The 14,752-nt window shown below is 45.3% G+C and overlaps 1 long non-coding RNA gene across 1 annotated transcript; it reads right to left on the bottom strand.

The window, feature by feature from the left end:
- Nucleotides 1-13,762: 13,762 nt before the first annotated feature.
- LOC136188233 (uncharacterized) lies at nt 13,763-14,019 on the bottom strand. Its single transcript, XR_010670171.1, has 3 exons — nt 13,982-14,019; nt 13,851-13,929; nt 13,763-13,790 (listed from the first exon to the last, which is right to left on the bottom strand). It is a non-coding gene; the product is annotated as an uncharacterized lncRNA (long non-coding RNA).
- Between the last annotated feature and the right edge of the window lie 733 nt (nt 14,020-14,752).

Here is a 14,752-nt window from a genome sequence, read left to right as displayed (position 1 = left end):
TAAAGTGTGCAGTACTGGCGGACAAAAATGATGGTGATGACGTCAAGCGATTTTTCCAAAAATTTGCCAACAATGACTTCTATACTTGGTGGGACACAAATCACGCTCCTGGTGACGTCAGACACCTTGGCAGAGAGTCAGTGATCATTTCAGTGACAAGTGGTGACAACGAATGTTCTGAGGAAAACGAGGACCATAGCACGACTTGGGAGCAGGAGAAAAATGAAGAGAGTCAAGTGGTTGTAACAGGAAAATACGTTCGCGAGTGGAGATATAAGAAAGAGAAGCAAGAGAACGATAAAGAAGACCACGGAAAGAAAGAAGAAGACGGGTATTTGGGAGAGGAGAGGACAGAGAAGAACCTGAAGGAAGAGAAGATGAGAGAAGAGAGGAGCACAAGGGAAGAGGAGATGAAAGAAGAGAGGAGCACAAGGAAAGAAGAAGACGGAAAGGAATACATCGACAACGAGGAAGAGGATATGTCTCCCGCACGGAAGTATCCACGAATGTTTTTTTGCTGGAATTGCGGGGTTAGACTTCAGAACGACGCCAATAGCGTAGTGATGAAATTTTGTTGGAAGTGCGGTGTGCGTTTACTTCAAATTTTTCACTGAAATATATTTGTCTTACAATTGCCCAACAATCCGCCTGTGAGACTTGTAAACCTTGGCGGCACTACTAAGGGTTATCCCACTATTGCCATCAACGTAAGCTTGAACGTATTCGCAACATTTGCGAAAAAATTTTCTAATCATGTCGATCGACACAGAGTCCAGAGCTGGATCGATATTCTTCCTTAGTGAAACAATGCTATACTCGCACTTCTCTCTGGTTTCTTTTTTAGCGTGACACCACACCCTCTCTATGGGATTCTGCTCGCTGTGGTATTTTGGCAAAAATATGCATGTGTGTCCTTTGGAAACAATATACCTTTCGACGACAGACGTCTCTCTCGCAAAATCGTCATGTTTTGATAGAATTGACGCCATAATCGCTTTTTTCAGGCCAGTGCAGTCCACTCCTCTTTCTTCCAGCGTCAATCGGAGGCCTTTTGCCTCGCCATTAGGAAGAACCATTTTAAATGGTCTGCCTTCAAAAACGGTGTCCCTCATTTTGGGTTGATTCCCACCTGACGACACATTCATTCTATCTGCGACAAGGGCGTCTTTCTCCTTAGAAGAATGGTTAGAACTGTGTTCGAATATCCAGACTATGCTGTATTCGTTAGACGGATACTTCTCAACAGCCCATTTGATCTGCTCGATAAATTTTTCGCAAGTCCAATATCGGTCACGCTTTTCACCGAATTCTAATCGTTTCCTGGCAATTTTATCTGAGGAACGCAGGAAACCTCCATGCTCCTCAATAAAATCCGAAATCATAATTCCTGAGCCCAAGCCCACTCCTGATCTTCGTTGGACTGAAACACGGTTTCGTCGTGGAATATCGTTACAAGCTGCTTGGGCGCACCAGGAGAGCCGACTATTCCTGGCAGCGGTTCGCCAAGAACAGCGTCAGATGGAAGAGGTGGAATTTGATGACGACGCTCGATGCTCTGTAGTCGGGCAATATACTCGGAACGGTATTGTATTACATCCTCTCTCTCATGCCCGTCCATATAAACGGATTTCTGAGAGGTTCTTTGCCGGACAAAACCAAGATCGTGCAAAAAACGCTTCGCTGTGGTCTTGCTCACCGACTTTGGAAATTCAGGAGGAACATGCATGCCGGGGAGGAGGTCTGTGTTGAGATATCGCTGAAAGTCCTTGATTGTCATATTTCCGACTCCCTTTTGACTTGCATTCTCTCGAATCCAAGCTGTCGCAGCTCTACGACAGCAGTCCTCGTCGTTAATAATGCTCACGCGATGATATTTTCTTCCACCAAATGGCAGTGGAATCCCGCCATTTGATTTTAATGACGCCATCCACGTTCGAACAGTCTTTTCGTCTTTACCAACTGCCTTGGCAGTCGATGTAGAGGCTGCTTTCACGTTCATTCGAGTCGACGACCTGATGTATCCGTAGAGGAGTGCTGTCACCATATGAACGTCTTCTCGCGATCGCTCTCGTTCGCGAATCCACTGTTTAGCGATGGAATACAAGTCGCAGTCGTCCAAGAAGGCATCTTCTTCATCTCCAACGCTTTCCTCGTCGTGTCCGCCCCCGCATTTTTCTTCGAGGTCCATCGTCGGCGTTTCGTCTTCCTCTTCTTCGAGTCGCAGACGCGGCGGTTCCTCTACTTCACGACGGCCGCTACGACGACTTTTTCGCATCTTCGCCATTTTCTCTTGAACCTTGCGTCGTTTTTGCCATCAATGGCCTAACCCTAACCCTTAGGCAATGCAGGGTGCGACTTTCAGTAGCAGTTTCAATTCTTCAGACGAGATTTCTTCTTTCTTGCAGAATTTAGAGGCTATGCGTCTTCCACGCACAGAATCGCGGTCTGATCCAGACATTTGCACCAATCCGGTTGCCGAAGACGCCTTTGCTACGTTTCTAAATAAATCTGCAAATGGATCAGCAATGACCATAATGTCTTCACGCAAATATGTCAGAAGTGGCACAAGAGTGTGAAGGTTCCCTTTTCGTAACTCAGATAGTAATGTAGCAAATTCACTTTTGTCTAGATGCCTCCCTGTCTTTGCCATTTGCGAAAGTAACTTCCTGGCTTTTGAACTGACAATGCACACTCGTTGTTGATAGATGCTACCTCGTACTTCGGGTTGTACGTCATGAATGTCCCTTTCTTCGTTATCTTGCATCATTGTCATCAAGTCCCTCCGGCAACCTAGTGTCATGCAATCGAATGATAATGCTTTTGGGTATTGTCCACATTCTGGACAACTAAATAGGCGTTTTGCGTCGAGGTTGTTAGTCATCCCGTAAATAAATCCTAGCCACGCCTTTCTCAAGATGTGGTACGGAATTGCATCGTTGTCCAGCATAACGGTAAAATCTCTCTGCAGAGTCCTGCAGAAATATGTATATGCTGTCCGTAGTTAATTTTTTTACTTTCATTGGTTTACTTTACCTCCCGAATGCAGCAAGCGGATTCCGGCCTTCCATCATGAGATGAAGGTAGTGATAGAGTAGTTGATGATGGACTAGGTGCCTTCTATCAACATTCATAACTGCGTCGTCTTTTCCGTCGTAATCCAAAATGCAGGAGCACTCACCTACGGTTTTTCTGTAGCACACTACCAACAACATCGTTAACATGTTAATTAAGGCAGAAATGTAAATACCCTTTCTAACCTGCAACAGATAATTTCTCTGTGTTATGTAGCAAGTACAATGTCGGTTTTTCACATCTAATCCAATTATTAACTATTGGATCAACTGTCGACCACTTGTTTTCATGCTGACAGAATTCTTTTCCAAACTCTATGTCCGGTGCTAACGTTTTCTTGCTGCTGAATAGCGCAACTGTTTGAGAAATTTTTTTGAATAGCTTTTGCTGTTGCGGTGATGGCGGATATGTCAGGTGCATCTTTGACAGGCAAAGTCTCTCAGCGACTTCTGGGTTCTCACTTTGAGGAGCGTCACACAGGGGCACATCATTAATTTCGGCCCATTCAATAAAAATTTTTGTGTGTTTACACCGTTGTGGTATATTGGTGCAGGAAGAACAATGCAGGTTGCCGTTTCTTTTCTTGTATATCACGCTGTACCGGATGCCATCAAATACGGCGTACACATTTTCTGTTGCTTTGTCGACAGCAACGTTTCCCTCAGCTGTGGACTTGTAATGGTATTGGTGGTCGTTTTCAAAAGACGTTCCAAAAATTTTTTCTGCAACTTTTATGTGCACGCAATGCGATGTGTTTAGTGCTGTGCAGGTGCACGTTGAGGTGGTAGCGTCCAGATGAACGAGGACATATCGTTTACTGACAGTTGTTTCGCTTGCTTCCTCAGCGAAAGGATACCAGCCAGGTATTGATAGTCGAACAAGCTTTCTTGACCTTCGCAATTCCATGATGTATGTTTCCGCCCTATTGAGAGCAATGAATGATGACTGCTTCTAAAAACGGAAAGAAATTGCACAGTCAATCATTCCGTAATGCACGCGCATATTCAGCTAACCGGTATTAAGGAACTACTTTCACGTTTGTACGGTGAATCGAATGTTCTTTTCGTCGTACGTATTCTAATTGGCCCTACTCGTCCTTCCCTTAATTTAGAAGCCATTTCAGATTTTGCAATCGCAAATGTTGCCTTAGGTAACGCTGCCATTGTTGTTTTGTTTCTTATAGAGAGGCTTCTATTGCTACCTTTCCTGACATCCATCGAGGGCTTTGTCAGCAAAGGTAATGTCGATACTGGCACAAACGATGTGTGCAAACGTTCGTCTTGTTTGACAATGGTAGTACGCAGTACAGGTTGAACAGGTAGAGACGGAGCAAGTTTTGTCGTTCCGTTCTTTTGCAATAGGTGGTTGTCGACGTCCTGCCTGAGTTCCACTGACGAATTTAACGTGACTTGCGTTGCAGTCATCCCAATGTGAAAACTGCGTTCCTTCGACATAATGATAGCGCGCGAGTAAAGCCCTTTTAGCGCATGCGCATTTCTGGCACACGGCGCAGTTATAAAAATTTTTTCCAAAGTTTGAAGCTGTCCCAAAGTTCTAAAGGCATGCCAGAATCCTTAGCAGCAAAGCGACGACGCTTGGAAGAGAGGCTAAAAGCGGCTGTCGATAGCTACATGGCGGTGTGTGAAGTTCTCTTAATAAGTGCATGTCGTGATCCATCATATCAATTATTTCCTCCAGGGTACAGGTCAAGTCGCTTGCGCCGTGTATGCAAAAAACTGTACGTCTCTCGACTTTCACGGTGACGAATTATTGGCCGATTTTGTTCAACGTGGGATTGATGAAAACCGTAGAAATCTTCATAAATTGTTGTCAACGGAGCATGGACATTGCAACGATGACAACGACGACGAGAAATCAACAACGCTGCCGCGCATACCTGTCAAGCCAGATGACATGAAGATCCAAGAATTGAAATCACTGATTCCAAAATTAGTGAAGGTCACCACTGGTAGAGGTAAACCGCTTTGGAACGACGAGTCCAAAAAGCCAAGGTGGTGGCCAGATGGACTCCCTTACAAAAATCCCAGTCAAGATTTTCGAGAGGCGGACAAGCGAACCACGACTTGGACTACAATACTCAGGAATATTGTGAAATGTTATCTTAAGCACCGATAAGGTAAATTTCACGAACACTAATCTGACCTATTGTGTTGCATAAATAAATGTGTAGATGAGTCAGCAGCAATGATGAGCAGTGGTCATGATGCGTTCGATACCGCATCAAATTTTCTATCTATTCCTCCTCCACTGCCTCCGTCTTCTATGCTGTCTTTTCTGCCGCCTCCGTCTTCTCTGCCGCCTTCGTTTCTCCGCCGCCTCCGTCTCCGCCGCCTCCGTCTTCTCCGCCTCCGTCTTTGCCGCGTCCGTCTTCGCCGCGTCCGTCTTCTTCGTCTCAAGCAATTACAATTCGAAAGCGTTTAGCAAGCCAACGGCAAAAAAGAGAAATGAAAAGAAAATGCAGCAGCCCGGGAGCTAATGATGATGATGATGACGACGTTGTAATTGTCGAAGACGCCATTGATAAAATTCCCTGGGTCAAGAATCGGTTAGTGTGGCTTTCAAGCGACGTCATGAACGAAAGCCAAGAGCTCATGGCAAAGCAGTTTAGCGGGGAATGGCAAGGCTTTCAAAACACGGCGCTGGGCCCAGCACTGCAATTTATTGTTGTGCGAAGGAAAAATTTACAGATTATCAATCTGTCAAATATCCACTGGGTCGCAACTACGTCCGATGAGAACGGAAAAGTCTTTCTGTTTGACAGCTTGTTTTCGGGCCGCCTATCCAATTCGCTGCAACAACAACTTGCAGCCCTATACAGAACGGATGAAGACTACTTGGACGTAAATGTGGTACAGGTACAACAACAGCAAGGAGGATCTGATTGCGGGCCATTCTCCGTCGCTTTCCTCGTCGAAGTTGCCCTTGGAAATGATCCCGAAAAGTTTACCTTTCAGCAGGCGGCGCTTCGCAATCACCTTGCCCATTGTTTGAACAAAGGACATTTCACGTCCTTTCCTAAAAAAAGCAGGCGACCAGGCATCGAGCGGAGAGAAAAGTGATTAGAATGCCAATTCACTGTATCTGCCGACAGGTTGAAAGTTTTGCGACGCGAATGATTGCATGTGATTTATGCGGGTAGTGGTTCTATTATCCATGCGTTGGAATAAAAAAAAAGGTGAAAAAATTTGAATGTGACGATTGTCAGCGAATAAAGTGAAACTGGTAGAATTCTATGCGTATATCAATGAACAATTTTCATGTGTTTGTGCATGCTAACTGTGTAACGTCATAAATGTCTAAATTAAATTAACGGAAAACTTGTCGCGTTCTCACTGTCTTTGCCAAAATATCAGTGGGGGTCTCAGATGGGATCTCAGTAGATCTCAGATGGGGTCTCAGCAGGTCTCAGATGGGGTCTCTGTAGGTTTCAGTAGGGATCTCAGTAGATCTCAGATGGGGTCTCAGCAGGTCTCAGATGGGGTCTCAGTAGGTCTCAGTAGGGATCTCAGTAGATCTCAGATGGGGTCTCAGCAGGTCTCAGATGGGGTCTTAGCAGGTCTCAGTAGGGATCTCAGTAGATCTCAGATGGTGTCTCAGTAGGTCTCAGATGGGTCTCAGACGGGGTCTCAGTAGGTCTCAGACGGGGTCTCAGTGGGTCTCAGACGGGGTCTCAGTAGGTCTCAGACGGGGTCTCAGTAGGTGTCAGTAGGGGTCTCAGACTGCCCGTAAATATATGAATGCGATGGTGATTAGATATTTTTTCCAGTGCCTCCAGGAGCGTCAATAAAGAGGAAACCGCCTCTGTTTTCGGTAATAAGAATTCTGATTCGGTCGTAGATTATTTTTTGATCTGCTGTCATAGCGACTTCGCCATCTGCAGCTAGTTGTTGGAGTTCATCAATGTTATACGACGTTTCGTTAATCATTTCGTTAGAGAGAGTTCTTGCTCCTTTTCTGGAGGGAGTAGGCAAATCAAAGTTTTCTAAATTTCTTTCGCTCATTCGGTAGACGATGTCTTCAAGTCTGGTAAGGGCTTCGTTGAACATTGCATCAGTGAATTCCTGCGCCGATGGTAGTTGAGACGTCATCTGGCGTGACCGGTGGCGGATGTCTTCCGTCATCGATTCTTTGTAAGTTTCCCAGAGTTCGGCTAAAAGGGCTGACAGGTGGTAAGAATTACGGCAAATAGTGTTCGCAAAGCACTTGCTGTGGCGTACAGAGCAGCTTCTTGCATTGCAGTTGACCAGTGCGCATCGTCTTCGAGGAGTCCCATCGATCGACAGGCTTCACGAAAATTGACTCTGATTTCGCCGTCAATTGTTTTGAGATGATCAAAAGAGTAGACTCCCGTTTTGTGGTGAAGAAGTAAACGAACAAAGAAGCATTCACTTTGGTTGGGATGGATGGTGTACATGCGTCCGATGACGTCTGACTTCTTGAAGCTGGTTAGTTGTCCATCCGCAGTCGGAGCAGGTCTGCCTTGTTTTCGGGGATTCCATACCTTTCTTTGTGCATCCCAGGTAAAGAATTCAAGAACGTTAATGTAGAGCAAATTAGAGACAAACTTCTGGTCAGGTATTATCGGTGTTCTTTTTGAAGGTCGGTGTTTTTGGCAGAGATCAAAATATGCCGTTAGCTTAGTTTTTGGCGGGCTTTGGGCTACGTCAAGGGCAGTGTCTTCGGTAAAGAGGACCCTCTGTCCGTTTGGAAGGTGAACTTGTAGGGTGGTCACGGACGGATAGCGGTCCTTTATTTTATGACCAAGTAGTCTCTAGCAGGCTTTACTGCAGCTGACGTATCGTGCTGCTTGAAATACGTCTATTTCGTCACGCGGATTACGTCTTTGTAAAGCAAAAGCAGCCATGTCGGATCCTTTGTTCACATACTTAATGACGTATTGAATTGCTTTGACACTGCTGCAAATCTCGACGTTGATATGAGAGTCATACATTTCGCTGAGCATCGGTGAATATGGCACAACCCATCGATTGTCGATAGTCACATCGCGGCCGAGCACCTTTCGAGTTGTTGTGTTTCTGCCGTCGCCAGGTTTTCGTCTGCGGTAAAGGGGATATCCGTCGTTTGAGTATTGCGTTTCACTAATAATCTGCTTTGGAAAACCCTTGCTAAATTGTCAATCTTTCATGCAGGGGGCGTTGGGATTCAGTTCTCCACAGGGACCGTGTATCATGTTGGATGTCACGATGTCGTATAGGCGAGGGATTGTAGCCTTATCTGGTATTTCAGCCGATATAATGGAATCTCTATGTCTTCGGAGCGTATTGGTTTTTGAAGCCATAGCAGCGTGTGAGAGTGTGGAAGTCCTCTCTTTTGCCGCTCAATCGAGCAGACGTGCGCTTGAACTTTTCTAAAAAAATCTTCTTCGTCAAGTCCTTCATAATCGCCTTCTTTTTTAAGTTAAAGACTCGTGCAATGATGTTCGGCCTGTCGTTTGCTATCTGCGTTGTGAAAAGTTCATTTTTAATTTCTTTTTATTTTGGATTACACGTCATCGTAATGAAAAGAGAAGGTCGCCCAAACGTGCAGACGTAGGTCATTGCGTCCTGGGTGCGTTGATGCATGTAGCGTGGCCCGCCCGTAAAAGCGCTGGGTAGTATAATTTTCTGTCCAATGTTGTCCGGATCTTCGTCGTTTTGCAGTATAGCGTCGGTGAAGTCGGAGTAGGTCTTAGCTCTTAACTTTTTCTGATCTCTTCTGAGTAAGTTAAGTCTCTCAGTTTCGACTTTGACGTACATGTGAACGACGAATTGCTGCATTAGCCTTCGACAGCGGTGCAAAGTATTGAAGTTAGGTAGTCGCCGAATCATAAGCATATGGCTGTAGAATTGCATAGAGGATACCTTTCGGTCTTTGCTGGTACGATAGTCAATCGAGTAGCCGTCTTCTCTTTTGGGAAAAAGAACTGGATACTGCAGAGGGTCGTAGCTTCGGTGCGTTTCTGAAATGCGGTCGAGATGTCCGTCATCCACATACTGGAGAACATTGTCTCTCCTGCCGTATTTTTCGTTTGCCATCAACACTGCAACCTCTTCGCAGGAAGGAGCATTATATCGCCCTCGGTGGGCGTTAGTGGGTCGCTCATTTGCGTCAATACCCAATTTGTACTCCTCTCCGTGTTCGGAAAAAAAAATCGCGCGCTTTTTTCAAGCTGCGGACGTAAGCATTGTTGACGTGCAACATTCTCTGCAAGTGTAAATGAATGTCATCATCGAGGCCTGGGATGATGCTGTTTCGTAGAAATGCTTCGATGTGCTCGTCACCAACAAATTAGAGTTAAGCAAATTGGGGACCGCTGTTTTGTCGTGGGAAAAGGCCGCCAATTCGGTGGTATACTTGTCCTTGAACCTTGAAACACGGAGTTTAACCTCCTGAGAAGTGAATCTGATTGAATCCCATGGAAGTCATGTTGAAAGCCGAATTGTACTTCCGAATATTGGCGAGGAAATCCGTCGAGTCGTTGAGAAACGACAGCACGCGATTCGGTGGCGAGCTACCACGACTCCACGAGGCTCACGGCAAGCGTGTTTGAACAAGCTCCGGAGTACCCGAATGTGCGTTCAAACAATGTACGTCAGTGATGACACATGACACACAAAGCGATCCAAATAAGGCTTGTGCAAAATGGAGTCATAGACGACGACGTTACAGCATAGATAGAGGAGAAAGGGGATAGGCAACTCCCGTAGTCACGTGATACTTTTATGCGCTAGGCGTGGGACAAGAAAATGGATGCGGTACGCAAGGGTCTCAACGATGTTCTCGCCGCAAAACTCTGTGAAAAACCTTCAAGTCGTCAAAAAGAAGCAAACGACCACGCGCGCAGAATTTTGGAAGCGTCAGATAGCGACGTTTTCGGTTTTTTTGCTTCCGAACTGCAGCGTTCCATGGCCGAGTGCTTCACAAAGGGAAGGCGTCAGGCTTTAGAGAACGTGCTCACAGTCTTCTTTTCGTTGACGCAGCGTTTCCGGGAGACGAGGGGGCGTCTCTACATCGCTTTGGGAATCCCCTATCAAGACCCCCCTTCTGTCACAGTCGGTCAATCGAAGAGTATTTCAGGACCTGCTTCTGGCAAGTATGCGTGATTTAGAAGCCGAAAGCGCGCGGCAGAAGAAAATCTTAGCTGCTGACCAAGGCCCACTGACGGATGACAAGGAGAATGCCGTGCGCTTTGCTGCTGGCTACGTCTTCTTTAAGCTAATTTCGAAGTATAGAAAAAATCTGAAAATACTGACAGTGTTTTCATTGTCGAGTGCTTGGCGTCACTTTTTAAGGCGAATGAGCCTGACAGTCTTGAAGGACTGCTGAAGGAGTACACAGTTGAGTGGATTCGCAGGGTCGACAGAGGTGGACTATTTTGCGTCAATACCGAAGTGTAGCTTCTTTTTCTGCAACTTGAAACGCTCGTTCGAGAATTTCTACCTCGACAACTTGCCAATCAACGGGATAAAGACACGGAGAATATTGTTCTCTGTGATCGCGAAGTGCAACGTGGCTGGAATCGAATTGGCGCAAGAATTACTAATGAAGAGGTGAGAAAAAGAGTCTTGCAGGAACTGGTGCAGGTCTGGGTTACAACAAGAGGCTTTTCTTTTGCATCTTTATGGCTGGAGCGCTACAAGGCAGCAAAGAAGACATTGGCAGCAAAAGGAAAGAGTTTTTGCAAGAATTTGAGTACTGATTCTTTATTTCAATAATACTGATTCTTTATTTCAATAATACTTATTACGAGCAATCGCTCTTGCGGCGTTTAGGAAGGGGAGTAGCGTCTACGATCTCTTCAGGAAACAGGCGACGACGACTACTTAAATTTCCACGTAGTGGCAGCTGAGCGACAGACCCCTAGACTCTTAGTGACGCCGCGTTGCTTAGGCTTTCCGCGACTGACGGGTTGTCGTTCCTCCCACATCGGGCTCGCTGCTGACCAAAATAATTCTCTAAGGGATCTTACCCAATACGTTCGCTCAGCAAAATAAACCAATCAGCGACGAGCCTCGCTGAGAGAGTGGACAATCAGCGACGAACTTCATTATCAAATTAGGACCGTGTAGCGCAACGTTAGCGTTAGCCATGGGTGGACGAAGCAATCGTTCTTGTTTAAACGTAGAAGTCGGTCAACGTGTGTCGCCATCGTTAGCGGCCATGACGTCTTCGGCTGCTTCCCAACAGAGGTCGGGAAGTCGCGTGCCAATAAGAAAAGAGTGACGTAATGGGTACTCCAATTACGACAAAGGAACCGACGCTCAGTACAAAGTTGCCCAGACTGAGAAACCAAGTTTTAGCACGCGCGGCTCAGTCTGGGTTTCAGAGGCTAGTAGAGGCGGCGGCGCGACGACGGGAGCCGGGGCAACCGCCACTAGAGCGCAACCTGGCCCAAATGAGAAAGTCAATTGCCAAATCAATCATAGAAAAATGCGTTGCATTACCGCAGGATCTGCACGACGACGTCACATCAGTAATGAATTCTCAAGGAGAAAAAATTGACGACATCTATCCCAAGGGCACGTTCAGAAGACTCTTTTGGGATCAGCAGTTTAAGTCCGCTTCCGCGAAAAGCGCATGGGGAATGAGATGGCATCCCGTCATGATTCGTTTGGCGCTCAGCCTAAAGATGGCCAGCTCATCGGCCTATCACATTATGCGAACGGCTGGAGTGATTCAACTTCCGTCAGAGCGGACACTTAAAGATTACAGCAATTTTTCAAAGCAGAAAAGTGGCTTTCACCACGATCTTAACGACCACCTGCTGGCTGAGGCACAACTTGACGGCTGCTCCGAAGCACAGAGACACGTCGCCCTCGTATTCGACGAAACGAAGATTAGAAACGATTCGGTCTACCGCAAAACAAGTCAAGAGATTGTCGGCTTTGTTGACCTTGGCCGAATCAGCAATGAAATGGGAGATCTGGAGAAGTCTCTCAGCCATTCTGCAGCTTTCCAGACACCGATCAACGACGTAGCCACAAACATGCTTGTCCTCATGATTCAAGGTATCACTTCCGGACTTTCATTACCTAGGGCACACTTCCCCACGACGAGCATCTCCGCGAGAAATCTAAAGTCCATAATGTGGGAAGCCGTAGAAATTTTGGAAATTCTATCGTTCAAAGTTCTCTGCGACACATCGGACGGAGCTGGCCCCAACCGGAAATTTTACCGCATGCATGATGCCGCCAGAAGGCCAGTAAATGATCCACTATTCAAGATAGCGAATCCTTACAGCAACGATGATCGGATGATCTTCTTCGTATCCGATCCACCTCACCTTCTAAAGACGACTAGGAATTGCGTTTCGCATTCCTACCCTTTCAACGGGACAAGATCTATGAAAGTGAGTGTCAATCTATATATATACTAATTGTCTCATGTTTGAATCTTAGCTAAACGATCAGTGGATCACTTGGGAACACATTGTGGAGCTTTACAAAAAGTGTCAGGAGACTTCGGCGGCAGCCAGATTGTATCTGTTGAAGAAGCTGAAATTAGAGCACGTCCGCCTCAATTCTTACTCGCGAATGAGGGTTGATCTTGCTGCGCAGGTACTAATTGACCTGAAAAATTTTCAATCAGACTTAACATTTATAACATACTGCAGACTCTGAGTGATTCCGTTGCAAATGGTCTCGAGCACTACAAAGTCGACGGAAGCACCGAGACCGCCCGTTTCTGCCGGTTCTTCAACAGAGCATTTGACTGTCTCAACGTCAGGTCCCTGTCAATTGCTCGAGCAAATCATAGAGAATATCGACGTCCAGACGATGAACGAATTCAAGTAAATTAATAAAATTTAAGTGTTCAGAGCTAGAAAGTCATGTCATTCTTTTATTTTAGTGGCTCAAGAACGATTTTTTGACTTACTTGGATGAATGGGACGATTGGGTTGACGCACAGAAAGATGTTCCAAAGCACGCGAAGAATCGATTGTGGCTTAGTCAGGAGACGCTCCAGGACTGGAGAATGACTGGTGAGCAGTTGTTGTAATACGAAATGCAATTGTAATACATTGAAATAGTGAGAGCATTTGTTGAAATGACTGAGTACCTCTTTTCCTTACCTGAATCGGAGCAGCCTTAATTTGTTCGTGCTGAGTGAACGCATCTCGCAAGACCCCCTCGAAAACTACTTCGGTCAACAGAGAGCGACTGGAGGCAGATGCGATAACCGTCCGACGCGGAGTGTGTTGTTAATGCCAACTCTCTAAGGCTGCAGAAATCTCTTGCCCTGGCACCTTATCATAACCCCGCCCTATTCAATAAAGATATAGAAATAAAACTTCTCTTCTAAGAAACGCTCAAATTTTATTTACCTCATAAAAAGTTTAAGTTCAAAAAGTCCAGGTTAAAAAATTAAAATACACAAGCTTACATGAAAAGAAGCAAAAGGAAGTGTGAAACGTTTTAGTGATGTCCATAGAGTTCGTCGAATTCCCTTTCAATAGCGCTTCGGTTTAAATCGTCGTATGAGTTTGCCGACTGTTGGGGATGCTGCTCCTTTGCTCCACAAAACCAGCACCTTGAACATGCGAGTGACTATGCTTGAAGTGGAGCCACGAATCTCCTCAAGATCGGACAAGGAAATGCCAAGCAAAACACTGACATCTTCCCATTTTGTTCCTATGATGGAGGCGCATGTTCTCATCAATTCATCTGGTACCAATTCGTCATCAGCTGGAAAAGAGTCTAGACGAAAAAGAGTTGCTAAGAATAATGTACTACAAGGAACTTTATGATGACGCATACGTTGATCGGCTTTCGCTTGAGTTGCTCGTTCACGTGGTTGCTGGAAATCTCTCTGCATCTTCGGCTGTTTTTCTTCGTTCTAGAACAAAAAAGAATTTATTCAATTTGGCTCTTTGAACATTGCAACTGACCCGTAGAGCAGAATCCAGCAATTTCTTATTTTCTGCCTAAAATAAAACAGTTCCTATATTACGAATAAATGATAGGAAGACTTTCACTTGGCCTGGTCAACAATGACTCATTGAAAACATACAATGGTAAAAATTAGCTTCTCATTACCAGTAATACGTAACTGCTCTCAAAAAAATGGAACTAGGCTATTGAGTGACTCACCTGCATTCGTAAGATTTTCTCCATCTTCTCCGTTAACTCGCTTACAGCTTCTGAGTCATTCTAAAACATCAATATTAACCAGTTGGTTAGAAGAACAAATTTCTCGAAATCTTACTCTTGGCTGAGAAAAAATCTTAACAAGATCTTCTTTCATTTTAAAATGTTTTTGACGATCAGCTATTTGCAACGCTCCATCTCCAGCCTAGAATTCCCATTTATTTCAAACCGAATCTTGCACAACGTCTTACGTTGTCTTTTGCATCAATGTTGCAACCTTTCTTAACTAAAAGATCAACAAGGGAGACGTTGCCAGAGAAAACAGCCTGAAGAAGAGACGTTCTTCCCCACTAATACCAAACAATAACTGAAAAACTAAATAGGAACTCGGCATGAAGACCTGATGACGAGCTTCAATGTCAGCTCCAGCTGAAATCAAATATTCGGCCATTTCAACGTGATTGAAGTGACAAGCCCGATGCAGAGAAGTAACGCCTTCCTAAAAAGAGTAAAAAACCAGTCAATATTAATTAATCAGCAATACATACTGTTAAAATAGAATCGATAACGAG

Source organism: Oscarella lobularis, chromosome 6 (assembly GCF_947507565.1).
Source record: "Oscarella lobularis chromosome 6, ooOscLobu1.1, whole genome shotgun sequence".
Classification (NCBI taxonomy): domain Eukaryota; kingdom Metazoa; phylum Porifera; class Homoscleromorpha; order Homosclerophorida; family Oscarellidae; genus Oscarella; species Oscarella lobularis.
Note: the sequence above shows the minus strand (reverse complement) of the source record. Positions and strands in the feature narration are given on the sequence as shown.